This window comes from Mustela erminea, chromosome 8 (assembly GCF_009829155.1).
Source record: "Mustela erminea isolate mMusErm1 chromosome 8, mMusErm1.Pri, whole genome shotgun sequence".
Classification (NCBI taxonomy): Eukaryota; Metazoa; Chordata; class Mammalia; order Carnivora; family Mustelidae; genus Mustela; species Mustela erminea.
In genome coordinates, this window is record NC_045621.1 from 19,400,067 (window position 1) to 19,420,798 (window position 20,732).

The following is a 20,732-nucleotide window of genomic DNA, read 5'->3' on the forward strand; positions in this document are numbered from 1 at the left end:
TCTTAATTTTATAGCTTCATAAAATAGAAACTTGCTCATTTTAGAACTTTCTCCTTTTCTAAATAAGCAATTAAGGTCATAGTTTCTTTTTAGGCACTGCTTAATAGCACCACATATATTTTTTTGTGTTTTATTTTTATTCTTTTTTAAAAAAAATTTAACTTTTAGAGTAATTTTATGTTCACAGTAAAATTGAGAGGAAGATACAGAGACATCCTATATCTCCCCTGCCCCTACACATGCATAGCCTCCCTCATTATCAACATCTCCAACCAGAGTGGTACATTTGTTACAACTGATGAATGTATACTGACATAACATTACTACCTAAAATTCATAGTTTACAGTAGGGTTCATTCTTTGTGTGTTATATATTTTATGGCTTTGGGCATGTATAATGAAATGTTTCCACCCTCACAGTATGATACAAAGTAATTTCACTACCCTAAATATCCTCTGCTAATGCATACCGCCCTCCACTGCCCAGATTCTGGCAATCACTGATCTTTTCATTGTCTCCATATTTTGCCATTTCCAGAATGTCCTATCATTGGAATCATATAGTATGTAGACTTTTCATATTGACTTCTTTTTTCCTATTAATATATATTTAAAGTCTTCCATGTCTTTTCATGGTTTGCTAACTCATTACTTTTTAGCACTGAATAATATTTCATTGTCTGGATACAGTGGTTTATTTATCCATTTACCTACTGAAGGACATTTTGGTTGCTTTCAATATTTGACAATTATGGATAAAGCTGCTATAAACGTCTCTGTGTAGGTTTTGTGTAGATTTAAGTGTTCAACTCCTTTGGGCAAATACCAAGAAACCCTATTGTTGCCTTCTATGGCAAGAGGATGTTTAGTTTTGTAAGAAATCACCAAATTGTTTTTCAAAGTGGCTGAACTGTTTTGCCTTCCTACTAGTATACTCACCAGCATTTGGTATTGTCCCTGTTCTGGATTTTGGTCATTCTAAAAGATGTATAGTGTTATTTTATTGTTGTTTTATTTTATTTTTTCTCATTGTTTCAATTTTCATGTCTCTGATGACACACGATAAGGAGCATTTTTGATATACTTATATGCTATCTGGATGTCTTCTTTGGTGAAGGGTCCTTAACAGACAAAAACCTTAACAGTTTTTGATTCAGTTTTGATGTTGGATTGTTTTCTTGAGTTTTAAGAATTCACTGTGTATTTTGGATAACATTTCCTTTCCTTTTTTTTTTTTTAAGATTTTATTTATTTATTTGACAGACAGAGATCACAAGTAGGCAGAGAGGCAGGCAGAGAGAGAGAGAGGAAGGGAAGCAGGCTCTCTCCTGAGCAGAGAGACTGAAGCAGGGCTCGGTCCCAGGACCCTGAGACCATGACCCAAGCCGAATATGTCTTTTGCAAATATTTACTCCTTGCCTATGGCTTGTCTTCTGGTTCTCTTGACAGTATCTTTTATAGACAGAAATTTCTAATTTTAGTCAAGTCTAGCTTATTAATTATTTCTTTCATGGATTTTGCCTTTGCTGTTGTATCTAAAAACTTATTGTGAAAACCAAGGTCATGTAAATTTTTGCCTTTGTTGTCTTTCAGAAGTTTTATTGTTTTGCATTTTACATTTAAATCTGTGACTCTTTTTGAGTTAATTTTTATATAGGGTGTAAGACCCATGTTTAGATTCATTTCTTGCATGTGAATATCAAGTTATTCCAGCACCACTTTTTGAAAAGACTATCTCTGTTCCACAGTATTGCCTTTTCTCCTTTGTCAAAGATCAGTTGACTATAGTAAGTGAGTCTATTTGTGGGATTTCTATTCTGTTCCTTTGGTCCATTCATCTATTCTTTCATCAGTATCATATTATCTTATGGTTACTGTCACTTTATTGTAAGTCTTCAAGTCAGTTAGTAACATCAGTCATCCAACTTTTTTCTTCTCCTTCAGTATTGTGTTCGCTATTCTGGGTCTTTTGCTTCTTCATGTAAACTTTAGAATCAATTTGGCAATATCTAAAAATAACTTGCTGGAATTTTGATTCAGATTGTGAAGAATTTGAAGATCAAGTTGGGAAGAACTGACATCTTGACATTATTGCGTCTTTCTATCCATGAACATAGAACATTTCTCCATTTATTTAGTTTGATTTCTTTTATAGTTTCATACTTTTCCTTATTTATACTGCATACATATTTTCTTAGAGTTATGCCAAAAAGTCATTTTTGGGGGTGCTACGGCAAATGACAATGTGTTTTCAATTTCAAATTTCACTTGTTTGTTGCTGGATATGGGAAAGTGACTTTTGTATATTAACTTTATATTCTACAACCTTGCTATAAATGCTTATTAGTTCAAGGAGGTTTTTTTTTTTTTTTTGCTAATTCTTTCAGATTTTTAAATAGATAACCAAGTTATCTGTGAACAAAGGCAGTTTTATGTTCTCTGTCCCAATCAGTTGTCCTATAGCATTAACTAGGATCTTCAATATGAGATTCACATGGAGTGATGAGGGTGAATATCCTTGTCTTTTTCCTCATCTTAGTGGGAAAGTTTCTAATTTCTAACCATTAAATATGTTATCTGTGAGTTTTTTTTTTTTATTACAGGTGGAGGAAGCTCCCTTATAGTCCTAGTTTAATGAAAGTTTTCTTTTTTTTAATCATAAATGAGTGTTGGATTTTTGTAAATGCTTTATCTGCATTTATTGATATATCATGATTTTTTCTTGTCTTTAGCCCATAGGTGTGACAGAGTACATTAATCAATTTTCCAGTGTTGAGATAGCTGTGAATATCTGAGATTAATTCTACTTGGTTGTCTTACATAATTCTTTGTATATATTGTTGGATCAATTTGCTGATATTTTTGTTGAATTTTATTGCATCTACATTCATGAGAGATATTGTTTTGCAGTGTTCTTTTCCCACATATTTGTCTGGTTTGTTACTGAGGTGTTGCTGACCTTTTAGAATGAGTTTACTCTTTTAAAAATATTTTCTAAACTGGACAGATACATGCAAAAGAACAGAAGTAAACCATCTTACACCTCACACAAAAATAAGCTCCAAATGGATTAAAGACTTTAATGTGAAACCTGAAACCATAAAAATCTTGAAGAGAGCACAGATAGTAATTTCTCTGACATTGGTTGTAGCAACATTTTTCTAGATGTGTCTCCTGAGACAAGGGAAACAAGAGCAAAAATAAACTATTGAGACTTCATCAAAATAAAAACTTCTGTACAACAAAGGAAGCAATCAACAAATCTAAAGGCAACCCACAGAGTGGGAGAAGATATTTGCAAATGACATATCTGATAAAGAGTCAGTATCCAAAATTCTATAAAGAATTTATCAAACTCAACACCCACAAAACAAATAACCCAATTAGGAAAAGGGCAGAATACATGAATAGACATTTCTCCAAAGAGAGAAGTCTCCTGCAGATGTCCAACAGACACATGAAAAGATACTCAACACTGATCATTAGAAAATGCAAATCAAAACTATGAGGAGGTATCCTCTCACACCTGTCAGAATGGCTAAAACACACACACACACACACACACACACACACACATATGAAACAAATGTTGGCAAGGATACAGAGAAAGGGGAACCTTCTACTATTGGTAGGAATGCAAACTGGTGCAGCCTTTCTGGAAAACAGTACAGAGGCTTTCAAAAATCTAAGAATGCAGCTACTCTATGATCCAGAAATAGCACTAGCAGGTATTTACCTAAAGGATACAAAAGTACAGATTCAAGGAGGCACATGCACCTGGATGTTTATAGCAGCATTATCAACCATAGCCAAACTATGTAAGCAGCCCAAATGTCCATTGACAGATGAAAGGATAAAGAAGATAAAGATAAAGAGAGAGAGAGAGAGATATTGAGAGAGAGAGAGAGAGAGAGAGAGAGAGATATCAAGAAAAAGGCTTTTAACTATAGAGAATAAAATGATGGTTACCAGAGGGAAGGTGGGCAGGGGTATGGCTGAAATGGGTGATGGGAATTGAAGAATATAATTCTCATGATGAAAAAAAGGACAAAAATATTCTCTAATTTCTCTGTAGTTCCTTGTTTTTTTTTTTTTTGTAGTTCCTTGTTTGATCAATACCCTGCTATTTAATTTACAAATATTTATAAGACTTTTCAAATATATTTGTTATGTATTTCTAATTTAATTTCATGTGTGGGATTACTTCCATCATTTTGAATTTATTGACTTATTTTTATGAAACATTATCTAGCTTATTTTTGCTAATATTCTACATCTACTCGAAAACAATGTAAATTCTGCTATGCTAAGAGTTAATTATAATGAAAATGGGGTTATATCAACATCTGTATGATTTTGCATAGAATATTGTAATATTAGTCTTTGAGGCATATATTATTAACACCTTTTGATGAGAGTGTTGGAGCTCTCACAGGACATAATTTAACTGTAAGTTACAACCATGTATTAATTAATAATCCATGTTATTTTCATCTGGAAATGTTTAAGGAAGCAGGTGTGGTTGAATTTTTGAAGCACAGTATGGTCTTACTCAATTTGTATCCAAATCCATCACAGCTGCTAAAAATGGTTCAGTCCTTAATTAAATTTTTATTTTGAGTGGAAACAGTTTTTCCTCCAGCCGGGGAAAAGCTAGAGCCATATGCTTGGAAACTGTGAGAGTGGCCTTTATGTCATGCATCAGTAAGAGACTCAGGTGGCATATGCATTAAGATAAGCCACATAAAATATGTTGTAAAAATCCAGAACCAAAGCAGGGCTCTGGGGAGGGGAGGTTGACAGGAAATAAATATGAGAGAAATTTTCTGGAGAAATGGAAATGTTTTAGTTCATGACAAGGTATATACAGGTGTATATATTTGTTAAAATTGTGGTGTGGGGCTGAAACCAGAGCAGGAAGCAAGCCTGTGTGGATTGCCATGCTTAAGGAGGTAGGGTGCCGATGGGCTGTGGTTAAAGGCACCAGCATGGCAGACCAACCTAAAATTGTATATATAAGATTTCTTAAAAAACATATTTTACTGCATAAAGCAAAAAAACATACATTATGAGATTTATTTCATATGTAGAATTTTGCCTCATAAAGTATAAAATGATAAAAACATTTTTAAACCTTGCTGTGCACATTTTCTGGATTTATTCAATATTTAGATTACTATGCTCCACAGCAGAGAGTTTGATTGATAAGGCCTAGCATGAAATCTAGGAACTGGCCTCCTTAGCAATCATTCCAAGTGCTTCTTAAGAAGACTGATCAGTGGTTCACATTTTGAGAGATAATGGACCAAAAAAATTCCAAAGAGGGAGGACACTTTCTGAAAGAAGTAGGACTTAAGGTAGGCATAGTAGCGTAGGAATAGTTAGATAAGCAACAAGCACTTACATGCATTTTGTAGAGAAACATCCATTGCCTGAAAATTATAAGATGTAAGGATCCATGCACTTTGTAACTTCCAATTGCTCTTCGGTTTATAGCAAATGAAGAAAAACAACAACAAGCTGGCTCCTGACCCTTGTGTAACCATGGTAACCTTTTTACAAGCACAATTTTCCCCGAAAAGAAAGTAGCAAAAATAACAATGTAACTAACAAAATATCTCTTTAAAACATCTAAAGGAAAAGTAGTCTGAGAAGATTGGATATAGTGAGGCATAGAATTGCAATTCAAGGAAATATAACATGGTTTGTCTACTAATCTCTCTATAACTTTTACTTCGGGGTAATAGGCAAGATAAGACATAGTTTTTTTTTTTTTTTCCCTTCAAATATACTGTCACAGTGATTGATTAATACTGAGTTGGAAGGTGTCTTGAGCTATATTAAAGTGAAGAATTGAATTTTGTATTGGTGTATTTAAAATTTGAGGATGGACATTGATAAATATTCATCTCCAGAGGATGTATAATTTGTATTATACTAGGTACCTCACATACTAAAAGTGAATGGTGATTTCAATATCAGGAACCTGGGTGATTAAGAAGCTTGAGGAAATGTCAGGGAGCATTACTTTATTCTCTAAATCTAGTGTTACTTCATATTCCAAGTCTATGTATTTATTCATTAGTAATATAAAAAGCACACATAATCATTACAGTAATGTGAAAAAGCTATGACTCTAAATAAGAAAGAGCTAAACTCAGATACAAAGGAAAAAGGCATACACCAATTTCCCTCTTTCTTATTTTTAATGTGGGTTTTGTGTGTGTGTGTGTGTGCATGCACGCACGTGTGTGTGCACGTGTGTGCATGTGTTTGTGTCTGTATTTGTATGCTTTGGAATGAAGTTCGTAGGAGAGTTATGGGCACAGGTAGTGAACTTTTATATTATTTATCCCCTCAGTGTCACTTATTTCTTATTTATTTATTTATCATGTCAAATTTTTATTTAAATTCTAATTAGCTAATGTTTTAATATTGGTTTCAGATAGAATTTAGGGATTCATCACCTACACATAACACCCAGTGCTTATCACAAATGACCTCCCTAATACCCACTTAGTCCTTCTCTCCCACACCTCCCTCCCACCCAAACCCTCAGTTTGTTCCCTATAGTTAAGAGTCCTTTATGGTTTGCTTCCCTCTCTCTTTCTTTCTTTTAATTTCCTGTAGGTTCATCTGTTTTGTTTCTTAAATTCAACATATGAATGAAATCATATGCTATTTTTTTTTGATTGACTTCCTTTGATTAGCATAATACACTCTAGTTCTATCCATGTCATTGCAAATGGCAAGATTTCATTCTCTTTTATGGCTGAGTAATATTCCATTTTATACACACACACACACACACACACACACACACACTCACACTCTACACCTTCTTTATCCTTTCATCAGTCAATGATCTGGGCTGCTTACATAGTTTGTCTATGGTTGTTAATGCTGCCGTAAACATCCAGGTACATGTACCTCCTTAAATCTGTATTTTTGTATCCTTTGGGTAAATACCTGCTAATGCAATTGCTGGGTAATAGGGTAGTTGTATTTTTAATTTTTTGAAAGCCTCCATATTGTTTTCCAGAAAGGCTTCATCAGTTTGTATTCCCACCAATTGTAGAAGAAGTTTCCCCTTTCTCTGTATCCTTGCCAACACTTGTTTCGTGTGTGTGTGTGTGTGTGTGTGTATTTTAGCCATTCTGACAGGTGTAAGGGGATACATCCTCATAGTTTTGATTTGCATTTTCTGATGATCAGGGTTGTTGAGCATCTTTTCATGTGTCTGTTGGACATCTGCAGGAGACTTCTCTCTTTGGAGCAATGTCTGTTCATGTCTTCTGCCCATTTCTTTACTGGGTTATTTGTTTTTTGGGTGTTGAGTTTGATAAGTTTATAGATTTTTGCATACTGGCCCTTTATCAGATATGCCATTTGCAAATATCTCCTCCCACTTTGTGGGTTGCTTTTAGATTTGTTGATTGTTTCCTTTGTTATGCAGAGTTAAAAAAAATTTTTTTTGAAGTCTTAATAGTTTATTTTTGCTTTTGTTTCCCTTGCCTCAGGGAGCATGTCTAGTAAGTAGTTTCTTTGGCTGAGGTGAAAGAGGTTGATGTCTGTGTTCTCTAGGATTTTGATGGTTTCTTGTCTTACATTTGGGTCCTTTCTACCATTTTGATCTTATTTTTGTGTATAGTGTTAAGAAAGTGGTTCAGCTTCATTCTTCTGCATGTTGCCATCCAGTTCTTCCAACACTGTTTGTGAAGAGACTATCTTTTCTTTTTCCACATCATTGAAGACTAGTTGACCATATAGTTGTGGGACCATTTATGCATTTTCAGTTCTGTTCCATTGATGTGTAGGTCTGTTTTTATGCCAGTACCATACTGTCTTAGTGACTAGTTTTGTAATAGAGCTTGGAGTCTGGAATTGTGATGCCACCAGTTTTGGTTTTCTTTTTCAACATTCCTTTGGCTATTTGGGATATTTTCTGGTTCCATAGATATTTTAGGATTATTTGTTCCAGCTCTGGGGAAAGTGTTGATGGTATTTTGATAGAGACTTTATTGAATGTGTAGATTGCTCTAGGTAGCAGAGATATTTTAACAGTATTTGTACTTCTGATCTGTAAGCATGGAATGTTTTTCCATTTGTGTCTTCCTCAATTTCTTTCATGAGAGTTATATGTGTGTCATTCATTTTCTGAGCACAGATCCTTTTACTCTTTGATTATGTTGATTCCTAAGGATCTTATGGTTTGGGGTGTAATTTTAAATAGGAGGGGCTCCATAATTTCTCTTTCCTCTCTCTCATTGTTGGTATGTTGAAATACAACTAATTTCTGTGCATTGATTTTATATCCTGCTACTTTGCTGAATTTCTGTATGAATTCTAGCAATTGTGGGTTGGAGTCTTTTGGATTTTGGAGTTTCCACACAGAGTCATCTGCAAATAGTCAGAGTTTGACTTCTTCACCAATTTGGATGCCATATATTTCTTTTTGTTTTCTGATTGCTGAGGTTAGGGCTTCTAGTACTATGTCTAATGGCAGTGGTGATAGTGGACATCCCTGCCATTTTCCCAGCCTTAGGGGAATTGCACACAGTTTTTCACCATTGAGAATGATATTCACTGTGGGATTTTCATAGATGGCTCTGATGATATTGAGGTATGTTTCCTTTATCCTGACACTGTGAAGAGTTTTAATCAAGAAAGGATGCTCTAATTTGTCAAATGTTTTTTCTGCATCTATTGAGAGGATCATATGGTTCTTATCCTTTCTCTTATTAACGTAGTATATCAATCACATTGATTGGCTTTCTGATGTTGAATCCCCTCATAGCCCAGGAAGAAAGCCCAGCTGGTTGTGGTGAATAAACCTTTACTGAATTATTAGATCCCATTGGCTAGTATTTTGGTAAGAATTTTAGTATCTATGTTCATCAGGGATATTGGTCTATAATTCTCCTTTTTGGTAAGGTCTTTGTCTGGTTTTGGGATCAAGGTAATGTTGGCCTCAAAGAAGGAGTTTGGCAGTTTTTCTTCCATTTCTATTTTTTTGACACAGCTTCAGAGGACTAGGCATTCATTCCTTAAAGTGTGGTACAATTGCCCTGGGATTTCCCATCTGGCCCCGGACTCTTGTTTTTTGGGAGTTTTTAAAATTACTGTTTCAATTTCCTTTTTTGTTTGGGTTTTCTATTTCTTCCTGTTTCAGTTTTGGTAGTTTATATGTCTCTAGGAAAGCATCTGTTTCTTCCAGATTGCTTAATTTGTTGGTACATAGTTGCTTATAATATGCTTTTGTAATTGTATTTCTTCGTTGTTAGTTGTGATCTCTCCTCTTTCATTCATGATTTTATTAATTTGTGTCCTCTCTCTTTTCTTTTGATAAGTCTGGTCAGAAGTTTATCAGCCTTATTAATTCTTTCAAACAACGAGCTCCTAGTTTTGTTCATCTCTTCTACTATTCTTTTGGTTTCTATTTCATTGATATATGCTTTAATCATTATTCTCTCTCCTCTTTTGCTTGGTTTAGGATTTATTTGCTAAAGAAAGAACTTTGTTTTTCTTTTTTTATCTCCTTTATGTGTAAGTTTAGGTTGTGTATTTAAGACATTTTTTCTTGGGGACACCTGGGTAGCTCAGTGGGTTGAGACTCTGCCTTCAGCTCAAGTCATGATCTTGGGGTTTTGGGATTGAGCCCCGCATCAGGCCTTCTGTTCAGTGGGGAGCCTGCTTCCACCTCTCTCTCTCTCCCTGCCTCTCTGCCTACTTATGATCTCTATCTATCAAAAAAATAAATAAAATCTTAAGAAAAAAGACTTTGTTTCTTGAGAAAGCCTTGTATTGCTATATCCTTTTTCTTAGGACCAACTTTGCTGCATCACAAAGGTTTTGAACAGTTGTGTTTTCATTTCATTTGTTTCCATGAATTTTTCAAATTCTTCTTTAATTTCATGGTTGACCCATTCATTCTTTAGTAAGATGCTCTTAGCCTCCAGGTATTTGAATTCTTTACAAATTTTCTATTGTGACAGAGTTCCAATTTCAAAACATCATGGTCCGAGAATATGCATGGAATGATCTCAATCTTTTGGTACTTGTTGAGATCTGACTTGTGACCCAGTATGTGATCTATTCTGGAGAATGTTTCACTTGCATTCAGGAAGAATGCATATTCTGTTGCCTTAGGATGGAATGTTCTGAATATACCCATGAAGTCCATCTGGTCCAGTTTATCATTCAAAGCCCCCTTTTTCCTTGCTGATCTTCTGCTTTGATGATCTGTCTATTGCAGTGAATGGGGTGTTAAAATCCCCTACTATTATTCCATTATTATCAATGAATTTATTTAATTTTGTTATTAGTTGGCTTATATAATTGGCTGCTCCTATGTTAAGGGCATAAATATTTACAATTGTTAGATCATCTTGTTGGATAGAACTTTTAATTATGATACAGTGTCCTTCCTTATATCTTATTACAGTCTTTGGTTTGAAATCTGATTTATCTGATATAAGGATTACCATCCCAGATTCTTTTGATGTTCATTAACATTATAAATTTTTTCCCACCCCTTCATTTTCTAACTGGAGGTGGCTTTGGGTCTAAAATGAGTCTCTTGCAGACTGTATATTGGTGGGTCTTGCTTTTTTAAAAAATCTAATCTGATACCCTGTGTCTTTTGATTGGGGAAAGTTAGCCCATCTACATTCAGAGAAACTATTGAAAGATATAAATTAGTGCCATTGTATTGCCTGCAAAGTGACTGTTTCTGTATATTGTCTGTCTTTGTTCCTTCCTGGTTTATTTTACTTTGGGGTTTCTCTTTGCTTAAAGGATCCCTTTTAATATTTCTTGTAGGACTGGTTTGATGGTCACAATTTCTTTAAGATTCTGTTTGTCCTGGAAGCTTTTTTATCTCTCCTTCCATTTTGAATGACATCCTAGCTGGATAAAGCATTGTTGGCTGCATCTTTTTCTCATTTAGCACCCTGAATATATCATGCCAGTCATTTCTGGCTTGCCAGATCTCTGTGGATAGAACTTCTGCCAATCTAATGTTTCTACCCTTGTAGTTATAAACCTCTTGTCCTGAGTTGCTTTCAGGATTTTCCCTCTGTTTCTGAGATTTACAAGTTTCATTATTATATGTCAAGGTGTTGTCCTATTTTTATTGATTTTGAGGTGGGTTCTCTGTGCCTCCTGGACTTGGATGCCTGTTTTCTCCCAGGTTAGGGAAGTTCTCCACTATAATTTGCTTCAGTATACCTTCTACCCTATTTTCTCTTTCTTCTTTTGGGATCCCAATTATTCTAATATTGTTTGCTTTATGGTATCACTTTTCACTTGCATTCTCCCTCGTGATCCAGTAGTTGTTTAACTCCTTTTTCTCAGCTTCTTTATTCTCCATCATTTTGTCTTCTTTATCATGAATTCTCTCTTCTGCTTCACTTATCCTATCAGTTAGGGTCTCCATTTTTTATTGCATCTCATTAGTAGGATTTTTAAATTTTGACTTGGATAGATTTTGGTCCCTTTATTTCTCCATAATGGGATTTGCTAGGGTCTTCTATGCTTTCTTCAAGCTTAGCTGGTATCTTTATGATCTTTGTTCTGAACTCTAGTTCCAACATCTTACCTATGTCCATACTGATTAGGTCTCTGCAATCAGTAATGTTTCTTCTCTTTTTTGAGCTGAATTTTTCCATCTTGTCATTCTATTCCAAGAAGAATAGATGAATGAGAGAACAAAATATTAAAATGGCAAAAATGACCCCAGAGAAATATACACTAAACAAATCAGAAGAAACCTGATATGGGTGTAGGGAGGAAAGGAAAAATAAAAAGCAGTTAAAGAAAAGAAAAGAAAAGAACAGAACAGAAAAGAAAAGAAAAGGAGACTGTAATCAGATAAGTGAACAGAAAAGAGCAGTACACCAGATCCTGTGTGTATTTTGGTCTGTTTGTTAGAAAACTAGATCCCAATATTGTAAAGAAAGAAAACTTACATATGTACAAAAATAAAATAAAATTAAATACAATGATAGAATAGAATGTAACTGCAAAAGTAAAAATTAAAAGATAAGAAAAAACCAAAAGAGAAAACAACAAAAAAGGAAGGGGTATACACAGACAGGTGACCAGAACAGAGTAATACACTATATCTTGTGTGTATTTTGGTTGATGAGAAGAAACTACACCTCAAAATTGTAAAGAAAGAAAAACTTATATATACAAATATAAAATTAAATACCTTGAAAGGAAAGCATGTAACTATAAAGATGAAAATTAAAAAGACTTTAACAAAACAAAGAAACAACAACAAAAACAACAACAAAACAGAAAAATGGAGAAGAAAAAGGAAAAAGAGAATATGATTATACAGGTATTCAAAGCCATACAGTAGATTTTGGGTATACATTGGTCTGTTAGGAGAAAATACATCCCAAAATTGTAAGGAGAGAAAAACATATATATGTAAGTTTTTGTTTATTTACACACACACACACAAATATATATGTATCTATGCATATATATGCATAAATATTTGTGTATATGTATATATGTATTTGTGTATATATATACACAAATATATATTTGTGTATATATATATTGCCCAGTTGTTGTGTATGTATACATATATACATATACACAAATATATGCATATATATATATGCATGTATATATGTGTATATGTATATATACATGTATATATGTATACATATGTATATATGTATATATATGTAAATAAAATTAAATACAATGAGGAGATAGGATATAAATGTAAAAATGAAAATAAAAAAGATTTAAAAGAGTTGATTAAATAAAATGGTTGAAAAAGGAAAGAGAAAAAATTTAAAACATTAAAATTGAAGGACTGAAGAATCACGGGGGGAAAAAAGCCATGAATTCTATGTGCTGTATTACCTACCGCTGGAATTTTGCAGTTCTCATTGATTGGTAAACCTGGTCTTGGCTGAATGTTCTTTCTGATCTTCTGAAGCGAGGGATGTGTTGCTTTGATTCTCAAGTGTCTTTGCCCTGGGAAGGATTACTCTGTCCTTGCCAGGGCGCAGGCTAAGTAATCTACTCTGGTTTGCTCCATGTGGTTTTTGTTCCCTGAAGACTTTCCACACAGTTTAAGAATAGGTATTTACTTTTCTTTAAATGTTTGGTGGAATTTGCTTAGGAAACCATCTGGCCCTGTACTTTTGTTTTGGGGGGAGATTTTTGATTACTGATTTAATTTCTTTGCTTGTTATGGATCTGTTCAAATTTTCTATTTCTTCATGTTTCAGTTTTGGTAGTTTGTATGTTTTTGGAATTTATCCTTTTCCTCTAGGTTGCCCAGTTGTTGGTGTATAATTTTTCATAATATTCCCTTACAATTGTATTTTTGTATTGTTGGTTGTAATCTCTCCTCTTTCGTTTGTGATTTTGTTTATTTAGGTCCTTTCTGTTTTCTTTTTGGAAAAGTCTGGCTAAGGAGTTATCAGTTTTATTAATTTTCTTTCAAAGAACCAACTCAGTTTTGTTGTTCTGTTCTACTGGGTTTGTTTGTTTGTTTGTATATCATTTATTTCTGCTCCAATCATCATTGTTTCCCTCCTGCTGGCATTAGGCTTTGTTTGCTGTTTATTTCTTAGCTCCTTTAGGTGTAAAGTTAGGTTGAATATTTGAGACTTCTCTTGATTCTTTAGGTAAGCTGGTATTGCAATATACTTCCCTGTTAAGACCACCTTTGCTCGATCCCAATGGTTTTAGACCATTATGTTTTTATTTTCATTTCTTTACAGGCATTTTTAAATAAATTTTCCTTAATTTCCTGGTTATCTCATTCATTCTTATGTAGGATGTTCTTTAACCTCCATGTATTTGTGGTCTTTCCAAGTGGTTTTCCTTGTGATTGACTTCAAGTTTCATAGTGTTATGGTCTGAAAATATGCATGGTATAATCACAATCTTTTGTACTAGCTGAGGGCTAATTTGTGACCCAGTAAATGATCTATTCTGGAGAATATTCCATGTGCACTCAAAAAGAATGTGTATTCTGCTTCTTTAGGATGAAATGTTCTAGGGTGCCGGGGTGGCTCAGATGGTTGGGCGTCTGCCTTTGGCTCAGATCACGGTCCTGGGATTGAGTCCCGCATCGGGCTCCCTGCTCAGTAGGAAGCCTGCTTCTCTCTCTCTCTGTTTCTCATGAATAAATAAATAAAATCTTTAAAAATTATTCTTAATATATCTGTTAAGTCCAACTGTTCCAGGATGTCATTCAAAACCATTTTTTCCTTGTTGGTTTTCTGCTTAGATGATGTCCATTGCACTAAGTGGAGTGTTAAAGTCCCCTCCTGTTACTGTATTATTATCAATGAGTTTTTTCACGTTTGTTATTAATTGATTTATATTTTTGGGTGGTTCCAAGTTGGGGGCATAGTCACTTACAAGTGTTAGATCTTCTTGATAAATAGGCCCATTAATTATGATAATGTCTTCTTCATCTCTTGTTATAGTCTTTGGCTTAATGTCTAGTTTTTCTGATATAAGTTTGGCTACTCTGTCTTTCTTTTGATGTCCATTAGCATGATAGATGTTTCTCTATCTCCTCACTTCCAATCTGGAGGTGTCTATGGGTCTAAAATGAGTCTCTTGTAGGCAGCATATAGATGGATCTGTTTTTTTTTTTTAATCCATTCTGATACTCTATGTCTTTCGATTGGAGCATTTAGTCCATTTACATTCAAGGTGCTTATTGATAGATGTAAATTTAGTGCCATTGTGTTAGCAGTAAAGATGGTGTTTCTGGTGATGTTCTCTGTTTCTTTCTAGTTTTTGTTACTTTTGGTCTTTCTTTTTCATTGAAAGAGTCCCTTTAATATATTGCAAGGCTGGTTTAGTGGTCATGAACTCCTTTAGTTTTTGTTTGTCTGGGAAACATTTATCTCTACTTTTATTCTGAATGACAGTCTTTCTGGATAAAGTATTCTTGGCTGCATATCTTTCCTATTTAGCATGTTACATATATCATGCCACTTTCTTTTGGCCTGCCAAGTTTCTGTGGACAAATCTATTGTAAAACTGATTTGTCTTCCCTTACAGATTAAGGACTTTTTTTACTTTGCTGCTTTCAGAATTCTTTCCTTGTCTGTGTATTCTTTGAATTTCACTATGATATGTCTTGGTGTTGCTGCCTTTTGTTGAATTTAATGGGAATTCTTGTGTTTCTTGGATTTTGATATCTGTTTTTTTCCCCAGATTAGGGAACTTTTCAGATATCATATTGCTCATTTAAACTTCTGCCTCCTTTTCCTTCTCCTTCTTCTGGGACTCCTATGATATGAATGTTATTATGCAATAACGAGTCACCGAGTTTTCTACATTTACATTTGTGATCTAATACTTTCTTCCTCCACAATTTTACCTTATGTATCACTGATTCATTCCTCTGCCTCATCCATCCTCAGTGTCATTGCATCGAGTTGGTTTTGCATCTCAGTTATAGCATTTTTAAATTTCAGCCTGAGTAGTTTTTAGTTCTTTTATCCCAGCAGAAAGGGAATTTCTAGTGTCTTCAAAGCTCTTCTCAAGCTCAGCTAGGATCTTTATGATTGTTGTTTTATTTATTTACTTATTTATTTTTTTTTAAAGATTTTATTTATTTATTTGACAGACAGAGATCACAAGTAGGCAGAGAAGTAGGCAGAGAGCCTGATGCGGGGTTCGATCCCAGGACCCTGGGATCATGACCTGAGCGGAAAGCAGAGGCTTTAACCCACTGAGCCACCCAGGTGCTCCATGATTGTTGTTTTAAATTCTGGTTCAGTCTTCTTATTTATATCTGTTTTGATTAAATCCCTGGCCATGATTTCTCCTGTTCTTTATTTTGGGGTGAATTCCTCCATCTTATCATTTTGTCTAGGTCATATTGTGTGTGTGTGTGTGTGTGTGTGTGTGTGTGTGTGTGTGTGTTAGGAAAGTCTATTATATTCCTGATCTGGAGAGTAGTGGCTATATTAAGAGAGTTCCTATATGTCTTGGGCCTGGTGCTTCAAGAAGTGTTTCAGAGTATGCACTCTGCTATTGTATTTTCACAGCTCCTTCCAACAGGTCTGTCCTCTGCAGAGTTTCTTCTTATCTGCAGTGGGAGTGTTTGGACATTGCTCATAATGTGGCAAGTTTTAACTAGATGTGTTTTGGTCTGCTTGTTAAGAAAAGCTAGATCTTCTTTTCCCTAGAACTGAAGCTTTCCAGCCCTCTATGATCAGTAGATTTGGTGTGTGTTGGGAGATTTGTGTTGGTGTTCCAGAGGAGTGGCCTGCTGTGTTGGTTCTCAGGCTGACTTGCCTCAGTAAAGATGCCTTTGCAGGCTGTAGGAGGGCAGGGCTTGTTGTAAGCAGCTGCAGCCTTCAGAGTGGGTGCTGAGCTGCTCACCAAAGTTGGTCAGCACTGATGAACAGGGGAAAAATGGTTTTATGCTGCTGTCTCCTCTGCGAATGGGGAGTTCAGGCCTGCCACTATTCAGAAAGCCCTCTTAGAGGAGCAAACAATTTCCTCTCTTGTGTCCCTGGCTTCTGTCACACCCCTGTCTTCACCCTATCTGTGCCTGAGTGGTCTGCCTACCACACAGCACGATTCTCTTGTGTTTTAGCTCAGGCTTATGGCTATATTTCAAAACTCTAAATTTTAGGGACCCAGCACAGCATGGACATGTACTAATCCTCTGGAGGAGGGTCTTGCTGCACTGTAGCTGGTGCTGGTTTGTCCCAGAAAAGTGCTCCCACAACTACTCAGCAGTTTAGAGTTTATGCTAAGGTACAGCAAAAAGCTGGCACCAAGGTTTGCTGCCCTCAGCAGGTGTCTCTGTTCTTATGTTAATGAATATGTTGCTGCCCACCAGGTCTTTTTTCCCTGTAGAAACCATGCCACCACTCTCAAATGTATTCCAAGGGGGAAACTGTTTCTCTCTATTTGACGCAGGGGATATTCTGACCATACTACCTTCTCCCAGGCCTCTGCCCTCCCTCCTCACAGAAGCACTGCTAAGTCTGCCAGGCATGACCTTGGTGATAGTGCAGACTTCTTCTTCTTCTTTTTTTAAAATTTTTATTTATTTTTAAAATTTTTTTTCAGTGTTCCAGAATTCATTGTTTATATACCACACCCAGTGCTCCATGCAATATGTGCCCTCCATAATACCCACCATTAGACTCACCTAACCTACCACCCCACTCCACTCCAAAACCCTTTGTTAGTTCCTCGGAGTCCACAGTCTCTCATGGTTTGTCTCCCCCTCCAATTTCCCCCCTTTCATTTTTCCCTTCCTTCTCCTAATGTCCTCCATGCTATTCCTTATGTTCCACAAATCAATGAATCCATATGATAGTTGACTTTCTCTGCTTGACTTATTTCACTCAGCAAAATATCTTCCAGTCCCTTCCATGTTGATACAAAAGTTGGGTATTCATCCTTTCTGATGGAGGCATAATACCCCATAGTATATATGGACCACATCTTCTTTATCATATTCATCTGTTGAAGGGCATCTTGGCTCTTTCCACAGTTTGGCGACTGTGACCATTGCTGCTATGAACATTGGGGTACATATGGCCCTTCTTTCCACTACATCTGTATCTATGGGATAAATTCCCAGTAGTGCAATTGCAGGGTCATACAGTAGCTCTATTTTTAATTTTTTAAGGAATCTCCACACTGTTTTCCAAAGTGGCTGCACCAAATTGGATTCCCACCAACAGTGTAAGAGGGTCCCCCTTCTTCCACATTCTCTCCAACACTCGTTGTTTACTGTCTTGCTAATTTTGGCCATTCTATCTGGTGTAAGGTGGTATCTCAATGTGGTTTTGATTTGAATCTCCCCGATGGCTAGTTACGACTTCTAAACCTTCAGAATTTGAACCTCACTGGTTATAAAAACTTGTGGTGGTCAGACCCTCTCCTTTTCCCAGTCAGTGGTTTTGGGAAAGAGTTTTTCTTGTACAAGCTCCTGCATGCAGCTTTCACTCTTTATCTCCCACTCTTTTTCTTTTTTTCCTCTCTCCATGATCAGGCTTTCCCCCCTCCACAGACTGGACAATTCTTTTCTTCCCCAAATCAACTCTCTATAGCTCCTATCTTCCACAAAGTGGCTGTTTTCTCCCTCTAGTTGTGAAGTTTGTTTTATCAGTCTTCAGATCAATTTCTTGGGTGTTCAGAATGATTTCATATTTATCTGGATTTTTTAAAAAAGATTTTATTTATTTATTTATTTGACAGACAGATCTCAAGTAGGCAGAGAGGCAGGCAGAGAGAGAGAAAGAGGAAGAAATAGGCTCCCCGCTCAGCAGAGAGCCCAATGTGGGGCTCGATCCCAGGACCCTGGGATCATGACCCGAGCTGAAGGCAGAGGCTTTAACCCACTGAGCCACCCAGGTGCCCCTATCTGGCTGTTTTGGAGGGAAGATGCAAACATGGAGTCCCCCACTACTCCTGCAGTGTCATTAGGTAAACATAGAAAAAAGTAATGATTTTATTAAAAATTAAAAATTAAAAAACAAAGATAACAATTAACACAGAAATATATTTAATTTTTTAAAAGCTGTTACATTTAGTAAAAATATTTTCACAGTAACCATGATTAGTTTTAAAATTTCTTCTTAGATTTAGAAATTTGAAGCAGAAGGAGCATGTTACAATGACACTATATTGGAAAATGTGTCCTTATCAGATAATGTGCATAATGCTAATTAATGACTTGTTGAAAGATAATTTTAAAATCTAAAAGTATTAAAGTAGAATACTTGAATACTTGTACACATTCTTACACAGTGATATTAAGAATCTATAAAAATTTGGAATCATCATCCATGAGTAAAAGTAAAGGGAGTTGCATAAGTTCAGAATGATGAGAATACAATGAGAACTGTTCTCTTCCTTCTTCTTTTCATGGTGTCCTTTCATCCAAGAAAATGATGAAATCTCATGGGAAATAAGGGCTTGAACATGAATGGGGGAACAAAACATGAAATATATTTAGATATAAGAGGTATGACCAATGAGTGTCAAGTGCAGAAAGTCCCTAAATCAGACAGCTTGTCTACATGGAAACAACAACAACAACAACAACTATATATATATATATATATATATATATATATATATTTATTTGACAGACAGAGATCACAAGTAGGCAGAGAGGCAGGCAGAGAGAGAGGAGGAAGCAGGCTCCCTGCTGAGCAGAGAGCCCGATGCGGGACTCGATCCCAGGACCCTGAGATCATGACCTGAGCCGAAGGCAGCGGCTTAACCCACTGAGCCACCCAGGCGCCCCAACAACAATATTTTTATCGTCTTGTTTTAATCACTGGATTGTCCCTGGGTTTAGAGCTCTATGCTGGACATAAAACCCCAAGATTTCAAGGAGTTGTTGCAGAGGCAGAAAATTCCCCTGTATGTATGTAGAAAATACTGCCTTCTTTTCCATCTCTGTTCATATGACTACAGTTGGACCCTATATATATATATGATATATATATATGAATAAAATAATTCTTTTGTAAGCAATAAATAACACCACTTCTTGAGAAACAACTTTGTGCTAGCTGTTCAGTGCTTTATATGTGTTAATCCTCACTACAACCCTCCTTTACATAATGAAATTGGTGCCTACAGTGTGACTAGGCAAGATTCAAAGTTCATTACCATAGGTTATTAATATATAATGTTCACAATGATAATTGATTTTCTGGAATTGCTAATTCTTTATTCAAGAAAATGAGGGAATTAACCTCATTTAAGTGGAAGCTGCACAGGGCTGGGAGCCATTGAACATTTTCAAATTCAGCCCTGTAGCCATTTGACCTGCATAATCTTGCAAGGTATTCTATATTAAAATATGTAGGTCAGTTTTCAAACTTTCTATGTGAAATCTTCATGTCTGAAAATATTCTATCTGGATAATACCTGATCTTTCCATTTAGAAAACAATTTGGTAGAATACCAAACTTAGCACTATGTTTTTACTTAAGCTTTGTTATGCTCTGTCATGACTCATGTGGGACTATTTCCACTCCTTGCCCTGATTTTCACTACTGGTTACCAGGCCAGTGGACTGCTGGGTGGAATGTGGGTCCTCCAGGAGCTCATAGCAGGAGTCCTCATGCACCACAGTCTGTTTTTTAAAAGGCACTTTGGCTCTGCCAGGCTGTAGGTGATAGCACAATAGCACTGGAAGTTTTAAATATTTGGTTAATTCTCATATATGTAGAAAATATGCCTATTTTTCATATATGTAGAAAATGTGCCTATTTTTTAGATTACTCCAGTGCTCCATAGATGAGTAATAATTAAACACTTTGTCAGAAATAGTTGGTTTCCTTTAATCAAGAATTAATAAAATATAACTTAAAACATTTCTTAATAAAAGGATCAGTGATAATTTTAAGGTATGAATGTGGTATTATTAGTACATATAATTGATACATTTTCTATTAAAGCAGTGAATCTATTCTTTTGACACTAATATGCAGAAAAATGATTTCCTTTTGAAAGTTCACTGATAAAAACCTTAAATACCACTTCCTGGAATATGGGACCAACAAGATTCTATTTCGAAGCAAAGTGGTCATTTTTAATACTAGGTTCAAGGGTTCCCTTACCTTTTTGTCAGTTTGAATATCACACCAATCAAGACTTTATTTAGTCCTTGGTAAATAAAAGTTTGTAAATGGATTAATAAGACAATTTGTGTGTATGTAATTATATGCATTCTCTATTTTAAA